The sequence below is a fragment of the Phodopus roborovskii genome, unplaced genomic scaffold, assembly GCF_943737965.1.
Source record: "Phodopus roborovskii unplaced genomic scaffold, PHOROB, whole genome shotgun sequence".
In the NCBI taxonomy this organism is placed as follows: Eukaryota; Metazoa; Chordata; class Mammalia; order Rodentia; family Cricetidae; genus Phodopus; species Phodopus roborovskii.
In genome coordinates, this window is record NW_026125791.1 from 1,186,890 (window position 1) to 1,194,516 (window position 7,627).

Here is a 7,627-nt window from a genome sequence, read left to right on the forward strand (position 1 = left end):
TACTCATCAGTCAACTCAAACTATTATAACTCGCTTGAAAAGCTAAAAGTGACTCAAAATCATCTGTAAAATCAGTAATGATGGCATATAACTTTATTTCAATCACAAGTGTGAAATTAATGATATGAAAAACTTTGAAGACTCCCCATGGAAGGCATCACCCTCCCTGAGGAGTAGAAAGGGCTGGGGTTTGGTGGGGGTAATAAGGGAGGCTGGGAGGGTGAGGAAACTGGGATTCACATGTAAAATCACCCTATTTCAGATTTAAATAAGAAAAGGAAAAATAACTAGTGTGAAATTATACTAAAGTAGAATATTAACCTAGAGTAGCACACCAAATAAAATAATTTAAAAAGCTTGCTGATTTAATTTTAACTATTAAAATTTGTATATACTAACTGATATCAAGTAGCAGTAGAGAGCAGTAGTAGTAGAAAGGAAGGAACTGATCTTCCTATAGTGAGAATTGAAATGTATACTGTTAGAACACATAAAAACATGCCTTCTTTCCTTTAGTGAGAGTAACTACCCTACTGGCTACTCCAAGTATAAATAAATCAAGGTATGCCCTAAAGGATATGGGTACCAAAACAGAGAAGTGTTAATCTAGGGAGAGATGAATGACCCCAATTAGAGAAGTCATAAATAAGCAGGGGGATAAGATAAATGGTATACTAAATCTACAATGTGGTGACTATAACTAGTGATGCTAGTGCTCTGAGTTCTGGTTTGAGTTTTGTGGTAGCTCATTGGATAGTCAGAATAAAAAAGAAACAAGAAACATGTTGCCCAATGGTAGACCATCTGACACCAGAGTAAAAGGCAATGAAAATAAAAATGTGTGTCAGTAGATACTTATATCAAAGAAGGAACAAGATAACAGAAGAGTATGTCTTCACCTGTATCTAACTTGAGATTCTATTGACCTTGTAAAGATTGGAGATAGCAGATAGTGACTCTTTAAAGTCAAGTCTTCTCCTTTTTTTTTTTTTTTTTGGAGCAAAGACTTTTTTAATGAATATATTTTACAAATATGCTGGAGAATCATGCAATGGTGACTGCATTGGATGCAATCCTGGGCCACAAGTCTGCACATTCCTTTGCAACTGGATCTGTGATAGCAGAACCTTTCATCTCGCCTTTATTGTTTACTATGACCCCTGCATTGTCTTCAAAATAAAGAAACACCCCATCTTTTCTTCGATACGACTTTCGTTGATGAATTACCACTGCTGGATGGACCTTTTTCCTTAGTTCTGGTTTGCCTTTCTTAACTGTGGCCATCACCATGTCACCCACGCCAGCAGCAGGAAGTCTGTTCAGTCGTCCCTTGATGATATACAAGATGATGTACACAGAGATGATATACAAATTTTTGGCGCCTGTATTGTCTGCACAGTTGATCACAGCTCCTACCGGAAGACCCAGGGAAATCCGGAATTTCGCTCCGGAGGACCCACCACGTCCTCACTTCAACATTTTGGACGCCCGGAAAGAGCCAGAAAGGCTAAAGTCAAGTCTTCTATCACTGATAAAACTCCAAAAAGAAAAACTGTTTTTTGTCTCTTCTCAATCCCCATTCCCAATGCATGACAAAACAGATGATAAGACTCATTTGGACAAATCCACCAAGATGGTAGGGGCAAGTGCTTTGGATAAGTTTTACAGGAGAAAATGTCTTTTGTATACACATAATATTGGTAAAGTGTCAAGTTGTCCCGCCCAACATCGACCAGCAAGGAAGATGCAACTCAGGGGAGATCTTCTAGCAGTTTAATCAGGATCCTTGAACAAGCTTCTTCTTCTAACTCCAGGGAAACAAATCCCCTTGCGCTGATCAGTCCTAGTGAGCCTCGTGAACCCTGCAGATAGACTGCTCTTATATGGAAGTAAGCAAGCTGAACAGGCTTAGCCAAATAAGGACTTGTTTATGACAGAGAGCTCTCACCATTGGGAAGGTGGAAGGCAGAATCCAGTGCCATCTTTAAGGCATGGCACTTCGCAGCTCTCTACATCAAATACTGTTTGAACTCACTGAGAAGCTGGCTCTAGAGATGAGATTTGGACTTACAATTTCAGATTCAAGCATTTTTATCTCAAAGTATCCTCCAAAATCCTCTGTCCTGAGTCAGGCTCCCCCTCCCCTGACTCTGTGAGAAGGAAAAGTAAGAACAGTGAAATAGTCTAGGAGTCAAAGCACTATGTCTTTAAGAACAGCTGAGAAGTAAACTATTTCTAACAGAGTTTACTATTGTTTATCCCATGATATAAAGCTTCCTGTAGTTAAAGCAGATAATGGGATGTTCACCCATGGAGAAGACAGAAAGAGCTCACTGCCTAAAAATAAAAACAAAAATCTTTAAGATAGTAACTACAGCATAATAGTTTTAACAGGTTGCCTTGGTTGATTTATGCTGGGAATACAAATATTAATTTTGTAGTATTTCGCTATTTTCTCCTCTGCTACTTGAACTCACTCAAAACCAAAAGGCACAAATATGAGAGACCATTCTCTGAACTATACAAAACATACAAAAAATTGGCAGTCCTGTGTTTCCTAGGTTTGTCTAGGAACTTATAATATGTATATATGCAATATTAGTTTATCATATTATGCTATGCATATATTCTAGATACAACTTTCTTTTAATTAGGTGATAAATGTTTTTGTTAATATTGATATGCCTTGGGGTTTTAGGAAAGGAAATGTAATGAAATAGAACCAATAGGTAGGAGAAAAATGTTAGGAAGACCCAAGAATGAAGATATTTTTAGTTGGGAAAGATTTTTGTGTGATAAGAATTTGTCCTAAGAAGGCTAGATGTTTCCAGCATGGAAAGGTTAAAAAATAAATAAAACTTGGAAAGTCTAGTCAGTTACAAAGTTCTGAGTAATTTAAATAAGGCATGAAATTGATATTTAGAGGGGTTGGAAAGACAGCTCAGTGTTTAAAAGCATGTTTCTCTAACAGAGGGCCAACATTCAGTTTCCAAGACTCATATCTGACAGTTCACAACTACCAATAACTCCAGCTTCAAAGAGAACATGGTCTCTAGCCCCCTAGGAAAATTTAATCACAAGCAATATCCACCCCACCCACACAGAAGTACAAATAACTAAATTGCTGCCCAGATATGGGACATCGCCATCTTAGCTCAATTTTAACACTGCAGTACCTGTACAGGACCCTCAGCTAACAGGATCAGACCCATTAGTGTTATAGGTTGAATTCATATTATGGTTAAATCTCTTCTATCTTCCTTTCTCTAGTAACCATGTTATTCTAGGTGTTCAAACAGCTATCAACGTGCCTGAAAATAGATCCTTGGTTCATAAATTTCAAGTCAAGACTTAGAAACAAAATTATAAATGAATAAATAACAACAAAAACATGAACAAAACCCAAAACAAACAAAAACAACCCACAACCCCTCCAAGGAGAAGCCCAAAGGATAGATGCTCCTATAAAATAGTAGAGGGATTTGGATGGGCTTTGATTTGGATGCTGTAAATTTCCCTCTTTGACTTTTTGTGTTCATTGACTAGAGCTTTAATGCTACTAACACTTGACTGATCTCTCCTCCTCCATGTCTCTATCCATAATATAATCAGGAAACTCTCTATAAATATCTGACAGTTGCACAAATGGGCCTACTTTGTGGGTCTTTTAGATAGACCCAACTGAAGAGCATCCCAAATGTCCCATCTGATGACCCTACCTAGTAGGAAGAAGTAAGCCTTTGTTGTCTTCAGAATTCCCTTGATAACAGAGTTATCTCTTAAAATGTCAGGGCAGAGAAATGATGAGGCCAGGATATCAAAACTGAACAGGCAGCTCAGGGCAGGGACTCTTTATGCAACAGTTCCAGAAATGCTCTTGCTGCTCTGGCCAAGGATACTGAAAGTCATGTCTGAGGATGGGATCTCTAGTACAGTCATTGATTTCTTCTGATGAAGAGTTTACAAATGTGTAAGGAGGATCTTTAGATTTTCATGGTATAAGTGGGTTTTGTATCTACCTATATCTATATCAATATTTGCATATTCCCTAATTTTGGCGCCTCTCCTGAATGACTGACTTAGAGTTAGTGCTTTGGGGGATGAAATGTTACAGTAAAAAATGAAATCTACCTCTAGGAAGGGACATGCTATTGTCTCCTCTGTTAAGAGTTAATCCAGTTGAGGTCAGTCACCCAGCTAAGGAATTATCCCTTCAGGAAGTTGGGTTGATCATAAGCTAAACTACAGAAGTATAAAGAATAATTATGCCTTTAGGGATGTAATTTATTTTCTTTCTCAGAATTTCTACTCCCCACTGCAGTCCCTACAAGCTGCCATGATGTCCTCTTGGGTCTGCCCAGTTTTCTGAGCTTGAACTCAGGAAGACATGATTTTCCCTTTTTCTTCTCTTCTATCTTTATTTCATATGCTGAACTGAGTCCAAGGATGTTTTATCTGGTACTTTGGACTCTTTCACTTTTTATTTTTAATTTTAAATTGCCCCTTGCCACATGGTTGTTTGTCCACTTGCATGCCAGCTTAATCAAAATGGCATGACTTTATTTTTCTGAAGCTCCTATGCATGTATCAATAATATGTTTCTCTCTAAAACTCAAAATTAATTAGAGCATATACCAAATATGTTCTATGATATATGCTTTAATATGTCTTAAGGAGCCCTACTTCTTGTACACTTTATATCAGCCCTTTGCTTATCTAGATTGTGGTAGATATATCCAACATCTAAGCTTTGAAGACTGCTGCTTCTATGTGCCCACTGGTACAATAGTAGCAAGATTGTTATGAAGTAACTGGCCCATTTCTCATCAGAATTCAGGCTTGTTACACAGGAGAGAATTTTATATCTGGTACTATGGCACTGGTTTGTCCCATGTGTGGACAGCATAGATGCTCAGTTAGAATATATTATTGATATTTTACTAACTGTACATGTTGTCAAATCACCTTCTAAATAGTTATTCTTATACCTATAGACCTGGGCTACTCTCAAAGTTGATCAGAGAAGACCCTTTTTGTGGTGTACAGTAGTCAATATGGAGATGCCTAACTGGTCAAAATTCTGAGAATGGATAAATTACTGAGTGTTCAGCTCTAAATGAGTCCTCTACATCCTCATCATCCCATCATAATTCCTCCAAAGAACATTCCAGAACATGGTGCAAAAATGATAATGCTAGAGGATGAGGAAGAGTGCCATGAAATGCTGTCTTCTGATCATCACATGACTATCGCACTCATAAAATCAAAATGTGGTTAGCTGTACAAGTCCTTTACAAGACCAAGATGGCCCAAATTCCCATAAAGACTAGGTAGATGATCTACAGGCATCACACCTACTAAGGAGTTCTGGGCAGTTGATAGCTGCTGGAGAAGAGAGAATCATTCTTCTTTGAGGGTGTGACAATTGTAGATTTCCCATGCTCCAGCAGATGGCCCCACATCCATGCCTATATGAGTAGAACTATTTGGATTTATGGGTTATCAAAAAAGAAAAAGACATAAAGTTAGGAAGAGGGATGTTGGAGACATATGCAGTAGTTGGAAAGAGGAATGAGGAATGTATATGATCGTATTTCATTCTATGCATGTACAACTCAAATAATAAAAAATTAAGAGACCTAAAATTGTTTCTTCTATTTGAAGTGTTAATGTGCAGACAACATCATGGCTTGCTCCTTAATCATATTTTAATGTCCATTTCTTAATGACTACCAAGAACTATTGAACTATTGTTTGAACTATTTTCCAAGAACTGTTTGAAGTATTATACCCTTTCACTACAAGAAAAAACTTATCTGCATTTTTGTTTTATATTGCTCATAGCATGTAACATGTAAAATGCTACATATTTTGTACATTTATAATATAACTGATTAGTAGTTATCTTTCCTCAGAATATAGGCTCTAAAAAAATAAAAGGACACTTTTACTATTTATATCTCAAAATGTAGCAGTGTACTAGATGTGTGGTATTTGGTCTATATATATGCTTTAAAGAATAGCCATCATGACAGGAACTGAATATTATTCAGTAATAATTAAAATAGTTCTGTATGAACAGAAGAAACCTATCAGTGGGCTAGCTTAAAGTACTGGATATGGGCCTGGGTGGTAGCTGAGTTGGTCAGTCTGGGCCTCTACTGGGACCATCCATCTCAGGCAAGAGGCAGAGTCAGCTCTCCTGCATCCTTGCCAATTGGGATCAGTCCTCCTGTGCCTGTGGTAAGGGGTGAGACCAGCTCTCACATGGCTGGGGTCACTGGAGTCAGCTCTCCTGCATGGAGCAGGGCCAATTTCCCACTACAGCAGCCAGTGAGGAACAGGGCCAGATCTCCCAGGGGCCAGTGAAGGTCGGGACTGGCTCAGCATGGCCCTTGGATGGATTCCAAGATGCATGATTTGCATGCCCCCCTGCCATGGTAGATAATACAGATTATGGAAATCAACATGGACCCAAACTGCAGAAGGACCAGGATACAAACATGGCCCTTGGCAGCAGCTTGGCTCTGGATGTCACCATGGTATTGGGAGTGGGGCAGTGCAGGCCACTAAAATCATTATAGCTCCAACAGCAGACACCAATATGGCCTTAAGTGGTGGCCCATTTCCTAGGCAGCCACATGGCCTTTGGTCATAGCCCAGAACCTGGGGATCTGTGTGGACTCTGGTGGCAACATGAACCATGGACATCAACATAGATACTGTCTGCAACAGGGTCATGGACCCTAGGCATGGCCTGAAGCAGCAGCTACAGTCCAAGTGTAACCATGTCTCTGGGTAGCAGCACAGGCCACCTCACCAACCCCTTGCTCATCCCCTTTGGTTCTTCAGTTACTTCTCTCTCCACAGCACATGGATATCCCCTTCTCTCCCATTTTTCTACCATATAGTTGCTCATAATAGTGATGCCTAGAGGCACCAGGCAGACCTGTAGCTGTCTTCCCCCCCCCCACCCAGATTGAGCAGCATCAGGCAGGCCTCAGCATGTGATTTTTGGAGTAAAACAAACACTTTGTTTTTAACACCCTATATATACTTATTTAGTGCCAATTTATACTATAATAAAACCCCAGAAAATTGACAATGATATAACCTACTAGCCTTATTTTACCAGTTTTATATTTTTTCATTTACATGCTGATTTGCATTTGTACACACATATGAATTTTTTCATATAAGTTGGAATATTTTATAATTACCACTATAGTCAACATATTAATTTTGCCATTTATATAACAATAATTTGTATTGTTTATAGTCAAACTTTCAACCTAATTCTTCACAATTGTTAGCATTTTTCTTCAAGCTTTATTTTGAAAATATTAAATACATTTAATCATTCAGTAAGTGAATTTTGGATGTTAACTATTTTGTTTTTCTTTTAAGAACTTCATACGTGAATACATGTATTGATTAAATCTACCCGTACTCACTCCCTCCAACTCCTCCATTATCTCTCAACCTTTTTCCTCCCAACTTCATGTACTCTTTTTTTTTAACCATTGAGTTCATTTACTGTTGCCACTAAGTGCATAAGACACTGATTTTTTCCCAATAGCCTCTCATGTATTAAAGTTATTATGATTATTAATGATTTTTCCATTTC

General features: G+C 38.3%; 1 pseudogene; it reads right to left on the reverse strand.

Annotated features, from left to right (window-relative positions):
- Nucleotides 1–1,029: 1,029 nt before the first annotated feature.
- LOC127217683 (60S ribosomal protein L23-like) lies at nucleotides 1,030–1,479 on the reverse strand (annotated as a pseudogene).
- Nucleotides 1,480–7,627: the final 6,148 nt, after the last annotated feature.